Genomic DNA, 22,944 nt, shown 5'->3' with positions numbered 1-22,944 from the left:
CACGGATGCTTAGGGTCAGATCTGCAGAGCCCTAAAGGGGGCACCTCTGGGACATCGTGCTGCTGCTGGAAGTTGTTTCCTCAGCTCCAGTAGCAGGAGTGAGGGACTCAAGCACGTGCATGGAGCAACCAACACCCTTTCCTATCAACTCTTTCTAACATTTGCTTTTACATCACTGGACACTTGTTTTCTGAACAAGCATCCGCTCTTGTTTCTCGGGGCTTTTTTGAATCCCTCTCTGAGCAATATCCTGTTGCCAGGAGTTCCACAGGCTAATGGTGTGGAAAAATATTTCCCTGTGAGAAGAGCTACACCTGTCCAACCCCTCTTCTGTGCCCCATCCATCACGCTGACAGCATAGGTAACTTGCCCGGGATCATGTCAAAGCGTGAAATAGCTATAAAGGCAACGCGTATGTGTTTGTCATTTTTGTCATTAATGGGATCAAGCAAAGCTAAGGCAAACCTATTGAACTGTGCCTCGTGAGCCAGGGGAAGCTGGAGCCACGTCCAAAAAGCAGCTCAGAGTGGTGGCTCTTGCTTTGGCTCATGGCAAGCACACAACGTGAGCAACACTTTGCTCTTCTTATTTCTTTGCGTTTTTGCTCTGACTGTACCTCGGGGGACATTTTGGGTTTGCTTTTGGGGCCCAAACTGCATAGCCTGGGTAGGGGCAGCACTGCCTCCACAGCCTGGACCTGTGTCACTGCGCCTCCCTTCCCAGTTGACTGGAGAAGCCCAGTTCAGCAGAGGACTGGGAAAAAACCCCACCTACCCTTTTGGCTGGGCAAGCAAACCTGAGCAGGACAGATCTAGTGAGCTTTTAAGGCAGCTCTCTGGTGTGATTAGTTAGAGCTTAACATGAGATAAAATCAATTGGAAACTTGTGTGAGTTAGGGCTGCTCTCATCAGTCAGAGTTTGCAGCAGCCAAGTGCAGCATGATTGTTATTAATATCTGCTACAGATATATAAGCTGAAATGGGGCTTTACAGTAAAAAGAAAGACAAGTTGCTCTTTCCCAAGAACATACAGATTGTGGATGTAATTCAGAGCCATGCTGAGCACCCCACACCTCTGTAGTAATGGGAACTGCCTGTTCTTAGGAGAAAATATACCAGTGTCTTATATGCACATGCATTTTCTCATGATACTACATAACACACAGGGAGGTTGTCTAGGAGTTTAAAGTGCTGAGTCTTATGATATTTGTAGTCTATCCCAGCAACTGCATTAGGTATAAGACAGCTCACATGCCATCAGTGACTTCACACAAGACTATGCTTTGTGCGTGCCTTCTTTCAAGGTAAAATGCATTCTGCCAGTGCTATTAGTCCTTTGTAAGGCTGGACCTCAGCATCAGCTGTGGTGCTCACTACTGTGACTGCTGTGATAATTCCCATGCTGCCACATGAATGGGATTGCACCATAAACCCATACACCTTAGCCGTGCTGATGGCCAAGTCTACATAATAGCCCAATGCTTTGGTGCTAATGATCCAGTGTTTATGGTGGCCCACTGCACTGTTGTCATGCCAACGAGATGGTATTCCTCCCTAGAAAAAATAATAATAACCAAATAAATAAATACTTTCTTTCCCTAGACCGATCCGTCTGTTTAACGGGAGTTGGAGATTAAATCTGAAGGGAGGAAAATCCAGGCTGAAACACAAACCAGCCTCTTTTCAAAGGAAAAGAGAGGGAAACGTGTTTTTCCCTCTCCATCCCCTCTGTCTTTTACAGAACACTCTTTGCAAAACCTCTTCTCCAGTGAAGCAAACCCCTCCTATGGCAGGAGAGGGGAATGGGAATTTTTGCCTGACCAGTTCCCTCCCTGGGGATTTGGATCAGGCCAGAGACTTCCACACTGAACCCCCCACCCTGGTCCCACAGCAGTCTGGCCCCAGCAGGGACATGGCACAAGGAAAGCCCATCCCTATGGGTGCCACGCTGTTCATGAGAACCCAACGTGCCCAGCCTGCCTTCCACTCTGCCCCAGCACACCTGGGGCCCCAGCAGGGAGTTCACACTCTGAAGTATCCATCAGGGTGCTTTGCAGTAGGGAGGGTGCTTCTGCAGACCCAACCGAGCCTCACTCCTCCTCAGGATTACCTCCCTTCCCTTTCTGAGAGGGTGACATGCTCCAGAGCTCCGGCTCTTCCTTGCCTCAGTCACCAAACCCAGCTTCAGAGCTTATTTTCACAATCCCTTCTTACAACTTCTTTAATTTCATACAGACATGGCCTCCTGCTGCTGAATTCCACGACTCCGTGCCTGGCTCTCACTGTTCCTCTCCCAGGAAATTACCCATCTGCCTCTGAGAAATACCCATCTCCCTTCTAGCAGTCTTTTTCACAAGTCACTTCTCACGTGCATTTCCCATTCCTTTTTCTTGCCACTCTCTTGTCCTTTAATCCAGCTCATATTACTCTGGCAGTAAATTATTAAAAGCAGGCAAATACATGCAACAAGCCAGCTTTCTGTCAGACACGAGCCTGTTCAGAAACTGATACACTCAAAATTTCTTTATCTTGGCCCAGCTTTATCTTATTTTCTGCCATCCAGTTCAAATGTCCCATATCCCATCATCCAGTCTCAGTGCCCCACATCTCACAGCCCCTCAGATTCCTGGCTCGATTGCTGGAGGAACATCCCATTGCATCTGCAGGTTTCCTGGACCTCAAACCCTTCATGGGATCAATAAGGAAGAATTTACTGCAATTCATGAAATTATTCAGATAACAAGAATAGCTTTAATTTTAAGAGCAAACAGAAACAATAAACCTCTGAAGGGGCATAAATTCTTACAGTACAGGTTGGACCAGTGGCTGGCTTGAAGAGGAAACCAGCACAGGGAATGTTTTACCCTGACAGTGTAGTTTTCCCTTTAAAAGTTTCTTGCATGCCTGCTGTACCTTCTGGCAGTGCCCCTACCAACCAGGGGCACAACTAAACGAGCTCCAGGTCTGGTCCATCTCCACATTCCTGTGTTTTTGACTCTAGTCAGAATTGAAGATTATAACAACAACACCCCAAATTAGGCACCTCAGAGTTGAGAGCCTTCACCTGCACACACCATCTCAGCCACTTTGTTAGCACTGAGACAGTGAGCTAGCTAAGGCATATGCACCGTTTCTCATGCACCAGCAATACACCATCCGCACCCAGTGAGGATGCATGTATTATTTTCTTCCTGTTGTATGTGAAGTATGGGAAAGGTCACTCCTTCCAGTCCTGTGTTCTTAGACTGTTTTTCAGGAGATTCCTTTCCATCCATGCTTCCCCCAGTTCAGCAAGCCACCTCTGCACAGCACTGTTCTCCCTCCCTTGAGGGCTGTGCCAGTGAGAGACAGTTGTAGGGTTTGACCAAGAGGTGTTAAATAGACCCGACAATTTGTGTGCTCTTGTAGGAAAACTTGAACTTCAGTAGCATCTGTGACTTTCTCCCATTGATGTTCTTGAAGCTGTCAGGCTTGAATTGTCCTGGAGATGTTCAGGGTCTCTCTCTCATGTCTTCAGAGTGTGTGGGTAGTTGACCCTGTTGAGTAATGTCATCTCATTAGACAGAAACACGTGTTCACTGAGATAAGGACGAGCTGTCTTCCATAAGGCTTGAAATCAGATCTCAGTTGGTCTTTCTGTTACACGTTCAATTGGCATGTTTCCCCTCTCCACTGAAATCCTGCAGGGATATATTTCAGTGGGCTAATTATAAATTCCTTCTGTCTTTCAATAGCTGGATATAGCATGCCTGGTGGCATGAACCTCCCCTCCTTCATTCGTGTTGTGCACCTCTCTTGCTGCAGGCAAAAGTAATTTCCCCAGCCTGGAAATGTGATTTAATTTGACCTTGTTCACACAGGTTCTGCATCTTTTACATTCCCACCCCCAATGATAAAACAGGATCAGAGGAAATTGCAATGATTCACAGTGATGCTCTGCATCAGCCTCCAATTCTTCTTGTTCCTTCCTCTCCCCACCATCTCCTGCTCTGCCTACCCACCACAGCTGTTTTCCTTACAGGGCACTTCTGACTGTAGGTGGAGGATGTAAGAGGGATGTAAAGATGCGAAACCACTTGCTTGTGTCACATCTCTTCTGCCAGGAGAGGCAAATTGCATGTTCTCTCCTTGTGAGACACTTCAGGAGTGAAAAGAAAAGAAATGGAAGGTGAGAGTGATGAGGCAATATTAACAGAAACCAGGGGAGTGCTCTAGGACTCTGTTTCTCAACCATTTCTGTAGTAGATCCTTACTTACAGCCCCTGCCTGCCTAGATCCACTCCTTCAGCCCTCCATTGCCTGCTCCAAGCCTGCTGGGCTTGCTCAACTGCACAGTCCTACTGTCCGGTGGCTGCTGTCCCCAACCTTCCCACTTACTCTTCCCTGAAGTGGGGAGAATAAATTATCTCGCTGAAATACCTCAGCCTTTGTCTCCTAATGGTCCCATCTAGAGGAGCATCTGTGTAAATCCTCGTGCTGTCCTTCTGCAGGTTCAGCAGATCTTGTTTGTGGGACTCCCTTGTTTGGTGTTTGATGCTCAACAGTGAGACTTAACAGTGAGCTTCTCTAGAAGGCAGTCCCTCTAGCTGTGCCAGAGGAGTATTTGTAATACAGTTGCTACTTTGCAGAATCCCAAAACACACAAGATGCTTGGAGAGGCACATTCTGTCTGTGCGTCGGCTTTTTTTCACCAGTAGACTCGGGCACGGGAACAGCAAGCCGTTTTACATCAGCTCACAGAAGCTGTAAGCCATGACAGGAGACATTGGCTATCCATATCAATAAGCTGCTGAGCACTATGGAAGCGTGCTTACAGTATTTTCCCAGTAATGGGGATGGCATCAGTTGTCAGCGAAGCAGACAATCTGGCTGCACGTGTCATTCAGACTTGTTAATGCTCTGCCTCTCGTCTGCTGGCTTTCCCTTTTGTGCTGAACTGTTACCAGAGCCCAGGAAAACCTGCCCGGGTCCAGTGCCAAATTGTGTTGATCTTTTGCTTCCAAATGCAGGAGATTTTTGTCTCATTTTAGGTGTGTGGGACTGTTATTCTCACAGGAAGTTTCTGAAGTGGATGAGAAATGTCTGAGACCCCTTAAGATATCAGGGCTATATTTGATATTGCTTTATCTAGAGGTCATACTTGCTCTTTATGTTTCTACCTCGCTTCAGCAGTTCCCATCAGATGGAATGTGGTTTAAACAGGTCATATCCAAACCCAGGTTGTAGTGGGGTAGCTTGGCCAGGCAGGAAGGACTACAGGTGGTCTCTAAAGCGCTTGTAGCTGCAAGTGTGGAGTGTTGAGCTTCTGCACTGAGAAAAGAGTGGGAAGGGGCAGGATGGAGGAGAAGGAGAGTATATCCTCTCCTCTGTATTCTGTGAAGCTGGGAAACAGCTGCCAGAGCTGGAGACCACGGTGGATAAAGGACAAAGCATTTGCATGTTTTGCCCCCAGTTTGTACCGACCGATAATGAGTAGGAGAATTTTGACCTGGAGAAGTTGGATGAGTTCCTCCAGGATGTAGACTTTAGGGCCAGAAGGTTCAATTCTGAGCATAGGTTGAGTTGTCTGCATGTTGACAGGCTGATGGTGAATCAGTCCAGAGGATGCAGGAGTTTCCTTGCTCTCCATCAGCTTGGCCCTTTCTCTGTCAACCAAAGCAAGGTGCCTTTTTCCCTGGAGCCCCCACATGATGGTTGGTGCCTCTCACACGAAGACAAAGGTCCACCTGGAGCAGCCTGGCCTGAAAACCTACAGCCTGCCAGCAGGAGCTCACTGCCAGTGAACTGGATGTTTGCAGAGCACAGTGCAAGACTCTGTGAGATCCAAGCACTGCCCACTGGCGAGTAATATTGCTGAAAGAGACTCATATAAGACGTCCATGGTTTCTATATATTTTCCACCACCCCCTCAGGAAGCTTGTATGAGGCTGAGCAAGTTGCTTGCACACTCTGGCTGTAACTGAACTCATCTTCATTATGGCACATTTTGGCTCTCTTTCATCCTATGCTGTCATGAGGAGTTTGCCTCCAACCCTGATCTTCGAGCAGGGATGAGCATGCTGATACTCCTTCCATCCTCTCACTGCCTCTTGTCTATTTAAACTGTAATGTTTTAGGAGCAGGGACATTAACCCTCATCTGGATTAGCATTGCTCTAATGTAAATAATATTAGTTACATTATAGATGTTTCTGTAATTAGAGTTCCTGTTTCTATAGGCGTTTAAACACCTCGTCTCCTCATTTGACAGTTGTGTTATTTGATTTGTGTTCTCCTGGTGTGGAGATCAGTACAGAAACCCTTTTATCTCTTCTGATGAACAGGTTTAGACTATGATTGGATTTGATTTTTTTTTTAGAACTGTGTGTAGGGAGGAGCCCACAGATACCAGGTACAATTTGAGTAAGGTGGGATACTGCCACAGAATTTGAATGGAGGTTAAATAATGTGATAAGAAGCAGGGCTTTAACCAGTGGGATTTTTCAAGGAGCATGAGGTAAGGACAAACCCTTTCAAAAATGGGGAAAAAAGAGCTGGCCTAACTGGTAAAGCCTTTTGGGAAGAAAAACTGGCTTCCCTGTCCCCGTTTGCCTGTCTTTTGAACGAGACACATTAGTATTTGCCATTACTCTGAGGGAAGCCCACTCATGAAAAGGTTTACCAGAGATGATTTTATCAGAGAGGCTTGCCTTGGCAGATGGCTGTATGCTTCAAATTTAAACAGAGAGGCATAAATAGTAGAAAAGAAAAGAGGGTAATAAGAAAAATATTAAACTGCCCAGTGCAAATCCTTGGGGAACTTCTATTGCAATAACTGACCTCCCATATAGCACCATTTATTTTACACGCTGGCAGCTTTATAGGTGCTTGTACAGCTACAGACGAACACCAATTTGCCAGTGCAGTTTGTTTTGATAACTGTTGTTTTCAATAAATCTATATTAAAATCAAAGGGAAAATTAAATAGACCCAAGTCAGTGGCACTAGAGATAAGGTAGCACATCACTACACTGGCCTCTTCAGCTGGAGGAGCTGCCTCTACCTCCAGCGTGGGTCACAGGTGTGATGAATTCCAGTGGCCTCAGCCCTGTTTCCCTATGGCATCCAACATAAGTGAGAATATTTAATGGGGGAAGAGGAGTTTTGATATTTCAAAGCAGGATCTGTGAGTGGTCCCCAGTCTGTGTCTCGGGCTTTTTCTGGACAGGGCATGTCCTTCTCCTCTCTACCCCTGGCAGACTGGGTGCCTCCTGTGGAAGTAGGGGAAGTCCTGGTGGAAGAGAGGGAGGAGAGAAGAGAGAATAGAAACTCCAGGGAGAGTGCTGAGAAGAAAAGAAAGAAGAAAGAAAGGAAGGAAGGAAGGAGTGAGCTGGGGGAAATGATGGGAGGAAGAGAGAGGCTGGAAGAGGAAAGAGGGTCTCCAAACACTGCAGAGGAAAGACAAAGAGGCAGAAAATAGAATAAACAGAAGGGGAGACAGTGGGGAAATTAGAGTGGTGGAGGCAGAAGATATGTGAAACTAACTCCCAGTCCCTCACACCAGGGAGTAACCCCTTGCTCACCTCCCTGTGGTGAATTTACCTGTCTGTTGGAGGTGTGTGTTTCTGAAGAGAAAGGCAAGACCTTGAGTTTGGTGAAAGGAGCTGCATTGGTCAGGAGTTTAGGGACTGCTCCAAAGACTTGGCCTCTGGACACTTGGAGCAGCAGTGACTAGAGACATCCAGGTAATTATTTAGTTTCAGTGGGGCAGTTTAGAGGATTGCTGGATCCAGGAAATTTTTCACAGCACTGAGCATCACGGCTGAGTCCAAATAAATAATGAACATAAGAGATTTCATGGTAGAGTAGGTGAAGTTTTTTCCAACTGATCAATGTTCTACCATAAAACACTTCTTGGAGGAACTGGGAGCATTTCCTAGGAAGTATCAATATCACCCAAGGTTTTGCTGAGAAATTATCCAATATGTTCTTGTTTTTTTTTTTTTTTTCTCATCTCCCCCTGACAGTATTGTTTTACTCTTGTTATACATTTATATCCTTTCTGTTTGAGAGTTTGGCCTAAAATTGGGGTCTCCTGACCTGGGGTGGGGGGAGGCAGGTGTTCTCTGGCTACAATATTTTTCCTCTGGGAAGGTTTGCTTTCCTGCCCACAGAAAGAATCAAACCACCACGGGCTTGTGCCAGGCCATTTGCCTGCCAGCCACCAGACCAAGGGCTAGTTCAGGTTTTGCAACAATCATCTCCCCTCAGCTTGTTTGGACTGTGCTGGGCACTTTTCTCCCTGCTGCTCTAGTGTCTTCTGTCCATCTTTTAAAGGCCTACTTGAAAAATAGTTGTCAGAACTCATGGTCTCCCCAGCCTAGGGCAGGGATCCTTGTTGTTCCTGATATTTAGTTTCACGAAGACATTTAGCTGGTTTAATAGGGGGTCTTAAAAAAGGGTGGAGATTATGCCTGTCAGTGTAAAGCACCATAGAAGGAAACATAACAGCGTGGTGTAATGGGTGGTTTGGATTTCTAGAATGATGTAATAATAAAACAAAAGAAATGGCAAAGCGGTGAAGTGAAAAGAAATATACTATTTTCATTTGGAAATACGTCATTAAACAACAACTACAAAAAAATCAGAGCATTAAACTTTTTGCCCCAGCTTAGGACAAAAATCATATTTTTTGAAACCTCAGAATTTCCCAAGGGACACAAATTCCTCTGTTATTATTTTTGGCCAGCTGTCTTCCATATGACTGCCCGTGAAAAGTATTTTATCTCAACTTAAAATCCCACACATAAAAATGTCTCTCTACCTTCCAGCAGGTGTGCTTGTCCTGTGGGAAGATTTGCTTTATCAGCAATATTTCCTCCAGGAGAAATGCTTAATTTTAGATGTTTTTTCCATTTACACTTAGAGTTCAAGACACTTGAGCAGCGGCTCAATATTGGGTGGCCTGTGCAGGCGTCAGAACCCTTCCTTTATACACTGCAACCCTATTAGCTAAAATACTGGCAAAGAGATTTTGGTGAAGCGTTTTTTTTTTTTTTAATGTCCCATTAAAAATGTTTAAAATGTTTAAAAATGTCCCATTTCACTGCTGTTGATGCCCTCACTTTGAAATACAGCTTTCCCATGACGACATAGCTGTAAAACACATTCAACTTTCTATTTTCTTCTTTTTTTTTTTTTTTTTTACTAGTTAGGAATGGAGTTTTGCTATAGCCATTAAAATATAAAGAATAAACTGCACCCAACTGTACAATATTTTTTACCAGGGTTAAGCCTGAATTTCTTTGTGGATGGCATTGGAATATCAAGATTAAATATACAGTGCGAGCACAAGGGTTTTACGACATACAATAGCGTAAAAAAGCTCGTATTTCCTTAACAAATTGACATCACTGTTTGCCCTTCTTTCTTTGTACTTCCTGAGTCTGATTATTAGGAGCAGGAGTTGGAAAAGGCATGGTAGATGATTCAGTGCAGCTCCCCTGAACCAAAATCAGGTTGGCACCAATGGGACGTTTTATGGTGCTGTAAGTGGCCGGTTTAACGGTTCCCACTGCTCCCTGGGAGGTGATCCCACAGTTTAATGCATCATAGCCTCAGGAAATTTTCCCTGATGTTCAGCCTGCGTCTTCCTGTGGTCAAATATCTTGTGGAAATGCTCTGCTGAGGAGTCATTTTGTGTTTTGGTGCCGACACCCTCCCGGCACGCGTAGGTGGTTTTTCTGCACGCCCCACATACAAAGTGGGACTAAGGGGCAAAAGATGGATTCGTTGGGAAGTTTTTACTCTCCCTCCTTACTCAAGGCACCTACCCAGGCGTGCTCCTGCTTTCTGAAGCACATGCAATGGTGGGAGTTTCATACCCAGGACCAGGTGTGCCTGGGGCAGTCCCACTGCACCCACACAGAGGGGACCAGCGGTGACATGCAGCCCAAGCAGCACAGTTGTTTGTGTTTGCTTTGCATTCAGCTGCATCCTCTTGCACTCTTGATTAACATGGGATTTTTTTGGAGACAGGACCAGCCTGTCTGCTCAGTCAATACGAGGTCCAGCAGGGACCATTCTGTCCAACCCAGCAAATCACAGGGTAGAGAAACAAAATGCTGGCATGCATGAAACCCCAGAGGTTTGCTCAAATCCAAGCTACAGCAGATTCCCCATGGAGACATGCCATCCTGATGGGAAATGTCCAAGAGTCCCTTGTCCTCTGTTAACACAGCCCAGTCCAAATCCACCCTCTGATGTCCTGCCCTGTTTTTCTAATGCACTTTGTTTCCTATCCTGCCAAAGGCTGTCCCTCTCACCTCTGTTTTAACTGGAAAAGGATTTCCACCCCATGGCCCTGATTCTGGCTGAATTAATGGTTTTTGAACTGAATCAGCACATTTGAAGTTAAAACAGATCCCCACTGAGTCTGTACATTTTTATTACTGTGCAAGGAGTGCTTAGGAAAATAAAAGGAACAAGAAAGCCCTGCGAGTGGACCACCCTGTTGAGGGGGGAAATATAGAAATCAAGCATGTTTATATGAGTGATATTTATAGGGTCAAGTGACATATATTGTACGAGGCCTTGGAGCCCATCTCGGGAATACCACATACCAGTCTGGGCACTCACGCTCAAGAAAATTTAATTGAAATTGAAGCAGGTGCAGAGGAGGTCTACTAAGATGGAGTGGGAATTGGAAAGATAAAGTGGTGAGGAGACACAAGAAAAAAATGGGCCACATTTAGGCCACCAAAGCAAAGATGAAAAAAAATGATCAGGATCTGAGAACTGCCTGTAAATACACCAGGGGAGGGAAAGAAACCAACAAGTTAAATCAACGGATCATTTTCCCAGAATAAATTATTGTAAACTAGCTACCAATACATTTTATCTGGGAATTAGGGGCTTTCCCGTCTATTGGGCAGAGAAGAGCTGAAGAAACCTTCTGTTTGGATTAGCATGGGCAAGTGAAGAGATATATTTGAAGATGGACATTGATAAATTTACTGGAATGATGGAGAGGAAATTTTATTACAAGATGGAGGAGTGTGGCTCAGTGCCCCAGGGACTCCTTTCCTGACCCATACTCCTACGTGTGGATTGGTTTTATAATCTGAAATCCTCTTTTGCCTTTCCTTTTGCTGAGGACATCAGCACCTTTAAAATCCCCTGTCATTGTCACCCAAGAGCACAGGGCCGCATCTGCGAAGCTCCCAGCCCCACAGAGCTGCTGTTGCTCCCAAATTCATCAAGGGGGCCACTGTCAAACAATGAGACACACTTACTCCCACTGGGTTTGAATGAGCTGCTTTCTTTCAAAACACCCTTTAATTGACAGCTAGAAATAGCTTTCCATGATGACAAGCTGTCATTAATATCATTCACCAGAATGATACCCCAGTGGTAGTCTATGAGTTTAGAGGAAAAGGGAGAGAGAAATCCTCTGCAAACAAATGTTTCAACAGAATACACGAACTGAGCTGTGGTTTCAAGAATGACAACGTGAATATAAAAATGTACATTCTGAATATTAGTATTCCCTTAAATATGTGCTCATGTTGGTTAATGAGTCCCACCGGTGGCGTTAGTAACTGAAGGATTTGGGTTGGCACGTTATTAACTTGTTAAGTAGAAAACAGTGATACAAAACTACTTGTCATGTGTATTATAAGACATTTAAAAGTTGCACTCAGCATAAGCAGCTGAACAGAACTAAAGGAGTCGCCTTTAAAATGAGCTGCTGTTCCTTTGTGCCACACAATCATGTGAAATCCCATTGCTTTAAAAGGAGCTGTGCTCCATGGGCCCTGGAAAAGGAGGTACTGGGAGCAGGCTTTGGGGCAGTTGGCAGGACTCTTGTTCCTCCTCTGTGCTAAACAGGCAGCGACCTGATACTTCATCTTGGGCTGGGATGAGCTCAGCCCTTTATTCACTCAGAGCTGCCACACTGGGCCAGGGGGATTTATTCTGTTTTCTGCCTTCCCTGCCCCACCAGTTTGCTGCCCTCTCACAAAGCTCTGTCCCTCTGTCAGCCCAGTGGTGGCTGCACATCTGTGCTGAATGAAATGGTGCTTTGTTAAGAAACTGTTGGGCTTCTAAAACAAATAAAATTGACAGGTAACCGTAGGCCAGGTTGCTGCATCTGCTGGCAGCAGCAGAGGGATCCAGCCATAGGAGAGAGGGGCACAGCTGGAAGATCTGAGCTGACCTTTCCACCCAGGGTTTGAAACTAGTCCTTCATGTAAATCAGGACAGACCAGACACTGCCCCAGCATGGACCCTATTTCCTCTGGGCTGCTTCTAGCCATCCAAAAACCTCTAAAGTAGGGCAAGCAATTAAGATACCAGAACAGCTCCTGAAAGACACTCACTTGCTCTCGGACAGACAGAGGGATGGTTCTGTTGGTCCTGAGGCAATGGGGTAGCAGGACTGGCACGTGCTCTGCTACCTGGAATAAATAAGGCGAGCCTGATGAACAACTATCAACCCTTTTGGCCACTTTCCCCCATCTGCAGAACCCAGTTTCTCAGCATTCCCTGCTCAGAGCTCCATGGCGATTGTTCACCTTTCCATTTCCTAGCTCTGCCACTGACAGAGTCCCTTGAGGAGGAGAGCTGTTGCCAGTGATGATGCTACAGGGGCCATGTGCATTGATGGGCAAGCCACAGGATATCTATTGATCACCCTCATTCATTTTTCCAGGAGGCTGGAGTGAGCCAGATTAATCTGTAGGTGACATTTTCAGTGGCCTGCAGTGTTCATTTGAGGCCTGCCCACTCACAAAAGACAGGCTCAGATACGAACAATGCAGAAACAGTGACAATATTTCATAAAACATGGTGCTCTCTCTCTTCAAACTGGTTTGAGTACCTTCTTCAGCAGCTGATAGCTGTGCCAGAAAAAGGCCCTCTTTGAAAATGCAGTAGCTGGAAGGAATTTCATTGCTGTCCTGCAGTCTTTGGAGGACAACGTGAATGGATCTCACAAGGGTCACTGTGGCTGGCAGAAGCCAAGATGTGGCCTCTGGTTGTCACAGAAAACTCAGCTGGGAAAAGGGGATCCCCCCCAAAAAACTGGGCAGGGTGAAATCCCCTGCCTGTTGTGCTCCTTGGCAAACCCATGAGACAGCACGAGGCTTGGCTGATGAAAAAAGGACATGCACACATCTATGAGCCATTCATTGTTTGTCTAGACTGAGGAATGGTTTTTTACTGCTAGATGCAGAGGTCAGTAGTGGAAAGGCCTCCTTTCTTTCATCCTCCTGGAAACACAGGCAGGCTGTGAGCCCTAAATTTCAAGCCCTGGGCTTGCAGTGTAATTCAAGCATGTCTCAGCCAGTTTCCATCCCAGCTAAGGAGGGGCAGGGACAGATTGCTCAAGGAATGCCACAGCACAAAGGCCTTCAATTCACTCTCCTGGGCTCCTGGCAAACCATACATCAGTCACCAAAGACCTGACAAATCACAGCGATACAGCTAAGCTTAGAAGTAAATTTTCACATTATCCTTGCTTATGTGGGTGGGAGGCTGAGAGATGCCAAATCTAAGAGGGCTTAAAGGAACTCTTTCTATTATTAAATGGTTTGCTGTTGGTATTTTTATAGTTCTGGCATGCTACTTTCACGATTCAGGCTCCCAAGTTCAAGGCCTCATACAAAAAGGAGCAGAAGGATAAATCCAGTCCGAAGAGCTGGCAGCTCAGTTACAGGCAGGAGCACCAGGCACATTCAGTCAGGGAGCTGGGGAAGAGTGGGCAGCCCCCCCTGCGTGGAGCATCAGTCAGTGATGTCTGCACTTTGGTGCTTACCTTTGCCTAGGATTTTTAAGGCACTGAGCCAGAAAAGGCTTTGAGGGATGATTTGAAGAGGGCAGCAAGATGATAGAGAGGTGGGAGTGCTCAGGGGAAAAGAATGGGTGGGGGGACCTCTAGGATCCTTCACAGCCCTGTTTGTGTCCATGCTCTGAGTTTGCTCACTGCACACGTGGTGGGTGCCAGGCACGAGCCGAGCAGCTGCAGGATTGAGAAGCGGAGGTGTGAGTTAATGTGGGAGCAAGGAAGGAAGCAGTGCAGGGAATGCAGCTGAGCTTTCCAAGAGTTACAGATGCGTCAGTAGGTTAAAGACTGGGAATCACTGCAGGTAAGGTCATGGAATCATTAGGGCTGAGAGGCACCTCTGGAGATCATCCAGTACAACCACTGTGCCAAGGCAGGATCACCTAGAGCAGGTTACACAGGAACGCTTCCAGGTGGGTTTTGAGTGTCTCCAGAGAGGGAGAATCCATAACCTGCCTGGACAGCCTGTTCCAGTGCTCCTTGCCATGCTCCCCGTGCAGCTGGCAGGGACGGCTGGCTCAGAACCCTGGGAGTGTGACATCCAGCGAGGCGTGAGGTGTGAGCGTGCTGGCTGCAGGTGCAGCCACGTGCTTGTGGGGAGGGGGTGCCACAACTCGGGGCTGTCCGGCAAAGGCCGGGCAAGGCCCAGACACGGGTTTAGGATCAGAGAGCTGCGTGAACACTGAAGGACGGAGCCATCAGTGGCTGGGGGAGGCGACCTGGGGGGCACGGCGGGATGGCCCTTTGGGACGCACGGTACGCAGTAGCCCCGAGGGTGACAGGAGGCGGCGGGCCGGTGGGGAGGGCACTATGTAGCCGCCGGGCACGGGTTGGGCGATGTGTGGGGGGTTCATTGCCCGGGGGGCCCCGGCGGGGCGGGCGCGGCGTCGAGGCGCGGCCACGCGGCGGGGCCGGCGGGGCGGGCTGGCGGGACTACGGTTCCCGTGGTGCCCCGCGGCGCGGCGGGCGGCGCGCGCGTGCGCGGGGCGGTGCGGCGGCGGGCCGGAGGCGCCGCCCCCGGCGGCGGCGGGCGCTGCGGTTGGGCGGCGGCGCTGCCGCTCAGCGCGGGGTCGGGGGTCAGAGTGCGGGCGGTGAGTGGCGGTGCCGGGCACTCGTGGTGCGGAGTGCGGGGCGCGGGGCCCGCCCGGACCGGGCCGGCCCCAACGCGGGGGGAGGGCGCGGGCGGGCAGGCGGGCGGCGGCGGCTCGGCCCGGCCCGGCGCGGCGGGGCGCGGGCGGCGCGGGGGCCCCGCAGGCCCGGCGGAGGCGTGGGGGCCGCCGTGGCCCGGGCAGGGGGTGGAGGCCTGGCGCGGAGCGGGGGCGCGGCCCGGCCCCCCCCTGCGGCGGCGGTGCCCGGGCCGGGGACGGGGGGCGATGGGCCGGGCCGGGGCGCGGCGGGGCGAGGCGGTGGGGAGGCCGGGGGTCGGCCCCGGGCCGAGGGCAGCGCGGGGGGTGCTGCCGCCTCGCCGGCTCGACGCCCCCGCGGCCGGGCCCTGCCGTGGGTGCGAGGGCCGGTGCTGGCGGTGGCAGCAGCCCCCCGGGTCCCAGGCGGAGCGGGATCAGTCGCTGTCAGGGCTCGGGGAAGGGAGAGAAGCCCGTCTGCTCGGGAGGGTGTGCGCAGGAGGCAGCAGCAGGGAGGATTTTCCATGTTCCTTTTGGGATGGGGAGGTTCATAGGTGGAAGCCATGGGGGAGTAGGAGGTTTGGTTCCCCCCCCCCGCCTCCCGATTTTTTTTTTTTTTTTCATTCTGCGAGATTGATCTGATCACTTGCCTCAGATTCGAGACCGAAGTAAACTTGATAAAGCTTAGAAGTGCAGTTTGTTTACTTGTTTCCTGACTGGCAGTAGGAATTTCTTCTCCTGTTCTTTTCTCGCTGCTGTGCTGTTACAGGTGTTTCTTCCAAACTGAGATATACCAAGAGGTGTTGTCATTTACTGCTTATGTTCTGTCTTTTACAAGTCCTGTGTCTGGTGGATTTGCGTGGTCACTGCTGGCCTCTTTGCTACTGAGTCCAACGTTGGTTTTACTACTTCTTTACTTACCTCATCTTTTTATTGAGCTTTTGGGTTCAGAAGTGGTGGATTGAGAGCTGCTGCTTAGACTGAACTCTTTAGTATTCTTTCAGCTGCAATGCAAGGGACCAGAAAGTTTTCTAAGAGGTTAATGCTTGCATTGTGCCTCAGGAAGGATGAGGGCTCCAGGGAGGTACATCTCAGAGGTACTTGTCCCATCAGATGCTGTTAGAGGATTTTACTTGATTTGTTTTTAACTGTAACTTGAATTTATTTTATCCTGTAGTTGCTCTTTGCAACATTGTAGCATCTCACATCACTTGATGTTAAAGTTGGCTTTTGAACTTTCCTCCACAGTGTGTAGGCTTGGGAAATTTGATTTCAGGTTTTGTTGGGTTTGTTTTGTTTTGTTTTAATTCAGATATTTTTGTTTCCCTTTTTGAAGCACTGAATTCTGCCCTTTGCAGCTGGATTTTCCTGTTAATTTATAGTGTGGACTAAATGCCTGTTTTGTTTAAAGAGTGATCCTGTGGCCCTTTTATGGTTCTTGTTTATCTCAGACTTTGGGTAGCTCTACATGAATGGTGTGTTGGGGTTTTTTTAGTAAAGTTAGTGTGTGTCTAGACAGATTTGAGTGTTACCAAAATCCAAAAGAAGAAAGTGATTAAAGAATTAAAGTAAATGCTTGTGTGCTTGATGCTAAATAAAGAAGTCCTTGGGTTGAATATACTCTGATAGGACCTAAAGTTTCTGTTCTGCTCTCTAGAGACACTTCAGTTTGCTTCCTTTAGGAGGCCTGATTACAGCTGGTTTGGTGCTTATCTTGTTTTGATTCTGTTAACTTTGGAAGGCCTCGATGTGATTTTTATATTCTTTTTGTTTTCCCGTAAATTTTGGACATGGAGTTCTGGAAGAGACTTAAATGTGACGTGACAAGTATTTGCACTTTGTCCCTGTCTCAGTTCAGTGCTCACCTTTAGGAAAGGGCCACAAGTGCAGGTGTGGTGACATCCAGCTGTGGCTACAGGAGAGCACAGAAGGCTGTAAACAACTGTGCTTTTGTCACAAGTCTGTCCTTGGATCCGAAGCTCGTATTTTTGCTGGAAGTGGTCATCCTGAGACTCCTGGTCTGTAGTTGTTACAGTCATAATTTTTTCCCATGGTTGAATATCAGGGACAGCATCTCCCCTGGCTGGTTTTCCAGGCTCACTGAGACTGGATTGTGTGGAAACCATACCCTGGTTGGAGTATTTGCCGGTCTCCCTGGACAGAGCTTTGCCAGAGTACTGGCTTTCTCTCGACACTTTTGGAGTTCGTTTGTGAAGCTCAGAAGTGACCAGTGTATTGAGCAATGTAAATCTTGTCCCCCTGAATCCAGACTGAGATTCATTTGGCACTCTCAGGTGTTAACCTTCATTTTTTCAAATAACAAAGGTGTGTGGCTGTATAAGTGGTTTGAACAAGTGTAGCATTCATCTGTATGAAAATGAAGTAATTATACATGCCAGAGTCCATTAAACAAAGGGTGGCTGGCTATGTCTCTTTTCCACTAAATGAGGCCAGTATGCAATAGTAGCTTTTACTGACTAGAGGCATAGGAGCTAAAAATCTCTTGGCTCCTGGCACCGGGAGCTGTGCTGTGGACTGAGAACACTGAAGTGCCATAAATTTCAGAACTTGCTTCAGAGACCAGGGCTGGGAAAGTTTGAGTGAAAAGTAAGACGTGTTATTTTTTGACAGTTGATTGACCACTGGAATGAGCTGTCTGAAGGTAGTGGGGAACCTCCATTCTTGATGTTGCAATTCAAGGCCAGAAACTTTTCTGAGAGATGTCCAAGCCTTTGGGCTCGAGTAAGGAAGTAGAAACTTTATGGCCAGCATTTCGTGAGGTGCAGACAGGATGGTCCAATGAGCCTTGGGAATTCAAGTTTTATGTGTCTCTGCTGCTACAGCCGGGATACCTTCTCCATTTCCTGGAAAGTGCCACACCATCCCAGGTGTCTATATCCTGGTCTGGGTTTGGTGAGCAGTTGAGCTGACCAACAGCTCCCAGTGGCTCACCTTGCTCCTGCTCGTGCCAGCGTGGGCCTGTCCTCTTCTTTGAGCTTTGGTGTTCATCCAGCCTGGCCCCGAGCTGGTTCGTCTCACTAAACCAGACGGAAACTATCCTGTTTTAATTGGGCTTTATTCTGGCTGTGTTAGTCCTTTTAAAGGTTCCTGTGGTTGAATCTGCTCACAGAAGGCCCAGACAAGCTCGGGAACTGGCGTAATGTAATAAGCAGGAGAGTAAGACTGAGAGGGAAGGACAGACCTGCCTCCTTTTGGCCTCCCAGAACTCTTGGCTTTTAATTAATCTCATTGTGTGTAGTTTCACCCTGGTGCGTTGTCTTATTGCTCCCATGCAGAGGCAGGAGAGTGGACTAGAGGATTTTTGGTCTGATCCTGTGCAACTGTTCTTTTCCTTAATAGCAAATCTGCTCTTCCTCTATGGCTTTTGCTGTATGCATCCTTGTTGTTGCTTTGTTTTAATTTTTGTTCTTTCCTTTCTCTACATTTCTTCTAAGTGACCAGTCCTTTGCTGTGTGGAACTTCTTCAGACTCCAGCTTAGACCCGTTTTGCTCATCTGCAGTTACTCTTGGAGAAGGTTTAAAAATACACAGCAAAGCCTGTCTTAGGAGACCAGTCAAGGAGCTGACGAAAGTGGGTTGCCTAGCAGAGGTGGCCTAATAAAATTGGAGTGGAATTATACTGTGCATCTTTGGGACGGCTTCTGGGTGGTCTGTTTGGACGAGTTCACGTCCTGCTGGTGTGGAGTCTCGCGTGGGTTTCACTGTGTTGTCAAGTGAACTGAGATGTGTTTGTTTCCCAGACTTGTAGGGTGCCATAGCTCCAGCAAGTGCTCCCCTAAGTAATCAGCGCCTTCGGCCTCACACATTGTGATCTCACAAGCCATCGCGTCTGTGATGTCACAATGGAAGAGATTCTGGTGCTCTGACATATGTGGTTCGTGCCTTTGACATGTCAGCCAAGGAACCCAGCGGGAAGAATGAGCTCAAGAAATGGGAGAGACCTTCCTTAACCCGAGAGTGCCCTCCGTCCTTTAGTCAGCCCTTCCCATATCCACTTACCCCTGCCATAATGGCACTTAGAGGGAAGCCAGTGCTTGTGTAGACTGAATTCTTTTTTTTCAGTTGAACTCCTGACATGCATGTTTCTCCCAGATGAGCGGTTGCCCGACTGTCCTCCTGTAACCTTCATTCTTTTCCTGCTGTTCACCTCACTTGTTGTATTGCTTCTAATTTTAGACTGTAAGTTCTCGAGAACAGGGACCTCTTCGTCTGTAGTGGGAAGAGCCTGGGTGCGATTGTGGAGCGCTGTAAAAACGAAACGATGGATGCCAAGCTGTGTCTGAGCTGAGTAATGATGGGGCAGCGTACAGGCATGCCGTGGCAATGCTTTGGGAAAGTTACATTACAAATTTTCCAAAACACAGGCTCGGTTGTCTAGCAGTGCCGGAGACAAACCCAGCCGAACGAGAAGGGAGTGCAGCCACCGAAGTGTACTCTTCTCATGTTCCAGAGATGGTGCTGGGAGGTTAACAAATTAAAGATGCAGATTTACCTGTCTAAAATTGTGTTACTTTATTAAACGGTTCTAAAAGCTTTGTCTTTTGTTGTTTGTTTTACTTTATGTATTTTATTTTTATTTTTTTTTTTGCAAGGTTGGATGGTGAGAGTGGATAAGCTGTGATAAGTGGATAAGTGTTTCTCGTTTCCTGCCTCACAGGCTAGCCAGGTGCTCTCATTTTTGGACTGTAGTTCATCTAAATGAAATATTTGGGTTTAGGTTAAGGTTGATTTAAAAAACAAAGTCTGAGTTATCTCAATTGTTCTTCAGTTATATCTTCACACAAGTGAAATATGGGCTCACATTTGACCTCTGAGTATGCATTTGAACAGCTACCAAAATTGAAGTCCTGCATTTTTTTTGTTATACTGCGTTCCAGATGCTGCTAAATGTATGCAATTTTATTTCATCAAAAGCATCTCTGTTACCCCATCTTTTTACAATTTAATAAAATAGACAAACCTGACTTACATTTTTGATTGGTTTTGGTGGCTCTAACATTGAACTGAGTTGTCTGTTGGAGGCCAGGAGTCACAACTGCCCCTACCGAGGCTTTGCACAAATAATAAACTGAAGTGTTTTACTCCCAGAGCTTGCTTGCTTTTATTTTTTAATTTCAGTTTGTCTTCTTGTTTAGGTTAGAGGGGGCTTTTATTTTTGCTTTGGTTTGTTTGTTTGTTTATTTTGTAAAATGGTGGAGGCCTGTATTGCCATAACAACGTAATTTATCATGTAAGTGAAGGCTCTCATAAAACATGTAATTTCTTGGGTCACCCCTCCAATCTGAAGTTATGTGATGTCCTCCTGCCCCCTCCCTACTCAGCTTATCAAAGTGGACAGTGAAGGGGAATATTTTGAGGTTAAGGGCAAGCTGTGATTGTAATTAGATGTGGTTCCAAAAACTTCATATTTATGTTATGTGCAAAGAGCCATTAAGCTCAAGTTTCTGGGCTCATTTGTCTTGCTGTTGATGAATTTGAATCCCCTGCAACTTGTGTGGTGTAAATCTCTTTCTGTGGCTTTGAGGCTGTCCTGCAGGCAGGGGAAAGCGCTTGCATTGCCCTGCTGGCTCTCGTCACCAGCATTCTTCATGGGGCAAGAGTTCCCTGTCGTGTTCCTTGCTGCTTTGGTCGTCCCTAAGCCACTTCCCCAGTAGGAAGCCTGGCACGCGACAGCCGCCGGTGCAGATTCCCCTCTTCGCACTCAGTGGGGCCCCTGGCAAAGCGGCAAAGCTGGTGGCTACAGCTGGCACTTGCCTTTCTCTTGGCTTTCCATACTTGCTGGTGATCAAACTGTCGTGCTTTAGTGCCATGTGCTTGGACTGCTAAGAAGCAAGAGCTGTGGTCAGCCTGGGGTTGTACCTGCAGCTGGTGTCCAGAGAATAATTTTTTTTTTAATTATTTTTTAAAATACAGATGCTGACTATACCAAGTACTGTCACATGGGACACAAGCTGTTATACAGTACAAAACACAAACTTTATCTTCCAGCTGAAATCCACCACATGTGGCCATTTCCCGTCTTACTGGGTGCAGCAAATGTAAAGTGCTGTCACATTTTCCTAGGTCTGTGTACAATCTGTCAAAATAATTCCTGAGGTCCAGCCTCAGTTCACGGTCCCATTACATTTCATATGTATCTGTGTGAGGAATTTGAGCTGCGTGATATGAAATATTAACCTAGTAGGGTTGACTGCCAGATGTGACAGCTTGCACTGTCTGAGATTATAATCTGATCCTGTGTGCCTAAGGAATATATATGTGATGTTTTATGTAGGTTTGGAAATGGAATCACTGAACATGTGGATTTATATGGATGGAGCTGGTTTTCTAATTTTTGAAGCTGCCTTGCTTTGCATTGTTGTGTATTGGAAAAAAATATGGGATAATTACTAGTGCTTTGCATTGTCATAGCACTAGTAAAAGCATTATAAATGCTTTACATGACTTCTAATAAAGTGTGTTTGCTCACCAGCTATCCTGTGCTCTGGGGCGCTCTGACCTTGCCAAAGAAGATGATGTGAGGTCTTCCCAGGGCACCCAGAGCAGTGGCTGGGTAAACACGCCGTTAAAACTTCATTTGGCTGAAGGTGCAGAGTTTGCAGTGGGGTTGCCCTTATTTGTATGCTGCCTGCGTAGGGGAATCGCTCTGCAGTGCCCCATCACACCTTTGTTCGGAGCGTTGCTCCCTCTGCTACATGGCAGAGAGGCTGCTTTTTGGGATGGGGAACCTGATCCTGGTGCTAGACATGAACCTCTGCAGAAGTTGTTAGTGTAAACAGGCACTGGCTGTTGGCTGTTATTTCCCTCTTGCTGATGCTGCAGGGGTACCTGTGTGACACAGGCCTGCCAGGGTCTGCAGTGGTGCTGCCCTTCCTGCCTGGTGACGTGCCTGAATCCTGCCAGGACGGCTGCTTTACCTTTGCTGTGTGGACTCGGTGGCTTGGGAGCCTCTGCCCCACAGTGGGTAGTGCAGCCCAGCCTGAAGATTCGTGGAGTCCATGTCAGATAACCCTGGTCTTGCCAGTTAAGATACATTAGAGATGTATTGATCTTGCTGTGGGTGGGTGGATAATGTATGTTTTATTGCCTGTGTTTGGTATAGGGGTTGGAGCCTGCCTGCCTCCCCCACTCCAACTGTGTATCTTACTTTATGCAGTGGGCTAAAGACCAGGTTTTACTGCAACTAACTTACAAGCTGCTTTATTCTGAGACGTTATATTTGCTGTGATGGGCCTTTAGATTCATTGCCTGTAGCTTGAAGATTTAAAGCATGTATACCTTAAATATCTCTTATCTGGCACAGGTTAGAAGTGAATATAACTAACTTCTATTTGGCAGTAATGCATTTATGAATGACAGCCAAAGCTGTAGATGGAGAGGCAGTTGGTAGAACTGAGCCCCTTTAAAATAAATGCCACGTTGAGCTCTTTAGTTTGATTTTGCAGCGTGAGTTTTCAGTTGTCCACGTACCTGCTGCCTGGCACACTGTGTTAATAAAGCAAGCAGCCCCCCAAAACATGAAAGCCTTAAGGCAGGGATGCATATACACTGTGGAATTGGCAGTGTGGGCACTGGCTCGGTCTTAAACATCTCAGTTCCTTTGATTTTTGCCTTTCACTCAAAACCTTGGAAAGGGAAGGTTACCAAATGCGTGTTTACTCGAGGCACACGACCTGCTTAGCTGCAATTATCTCCTAATCTGGTCCTTCTGAGTTTCTGTGGTCTCGCAGGTAAATACAGATTTAGCCGTTATTCGAGGCATATTATTTACCTCATTAAGTGTGTGTTTTGGCACGTGCATTATTTACCTGACGGACTAACGGATGGGAGAGAGCAAATGCTGTCCTTTGTGCAAACAGTGACTTTGTTCGTGAGCGGTGAGTCCCCTTTTTGCTGGGCCTGTTTTGTCTCCGTGTCTCGTGGCGGGCGCTCGCAGCCCTTCACGGCAGAGCAAAAAGCCAGCTCAGGTGTGGGGAGGCCGG

The 22,944-nt window shown here is 47.3% G+C and overlaps 1 protein-coding gene across 3 annotated transcripts in view; it reads left to right on the top strand.

Moving 5' to 3' along the window:
* Positions 1–14,847: 14,847 nt before the first annotated feature.
* ERI3 (ERI1 exoribonuclease family member 3) overlaps positions 14,848–22,944 on the top strand; it is a 127,145-nt gene continuing 119,048 nt past the window's right edge. For 2 of the 3 annotated variants that reach the window (XM_027892727.1, XM_027892708.1), the window contains exon 1: positions 14,848–14,911. The gene's annotated coding sequence lies outside the window, so the exon portion shown is untranslated. The other variant, XM_027892718.1, reaches the window with a different exon arrangement.

This window comes from Empidonax traillii, unplaced genomic scaffold (assembly GCF_003031625.1).
Source record: "Empidonax traillii isolate 1590-97213 ecotype Southwest subspecies unplaced genomic scaffold, ASM303162v1 scaffold15:size5535645, whole genome shotgun sequence".
Classification (NCBI taxonomy): domain Eukaryota; kingdom Metazoa; phylum Chordata; class Aves; order Passeriformes; family Tyrannidae; genus Empidonax; species Empidonax traillii.
The sequence above is the reverse complement of the archived record's forward strand: the minus strand, read 5'-3'. Positions and strand labels throughout refer to the sequence as shown.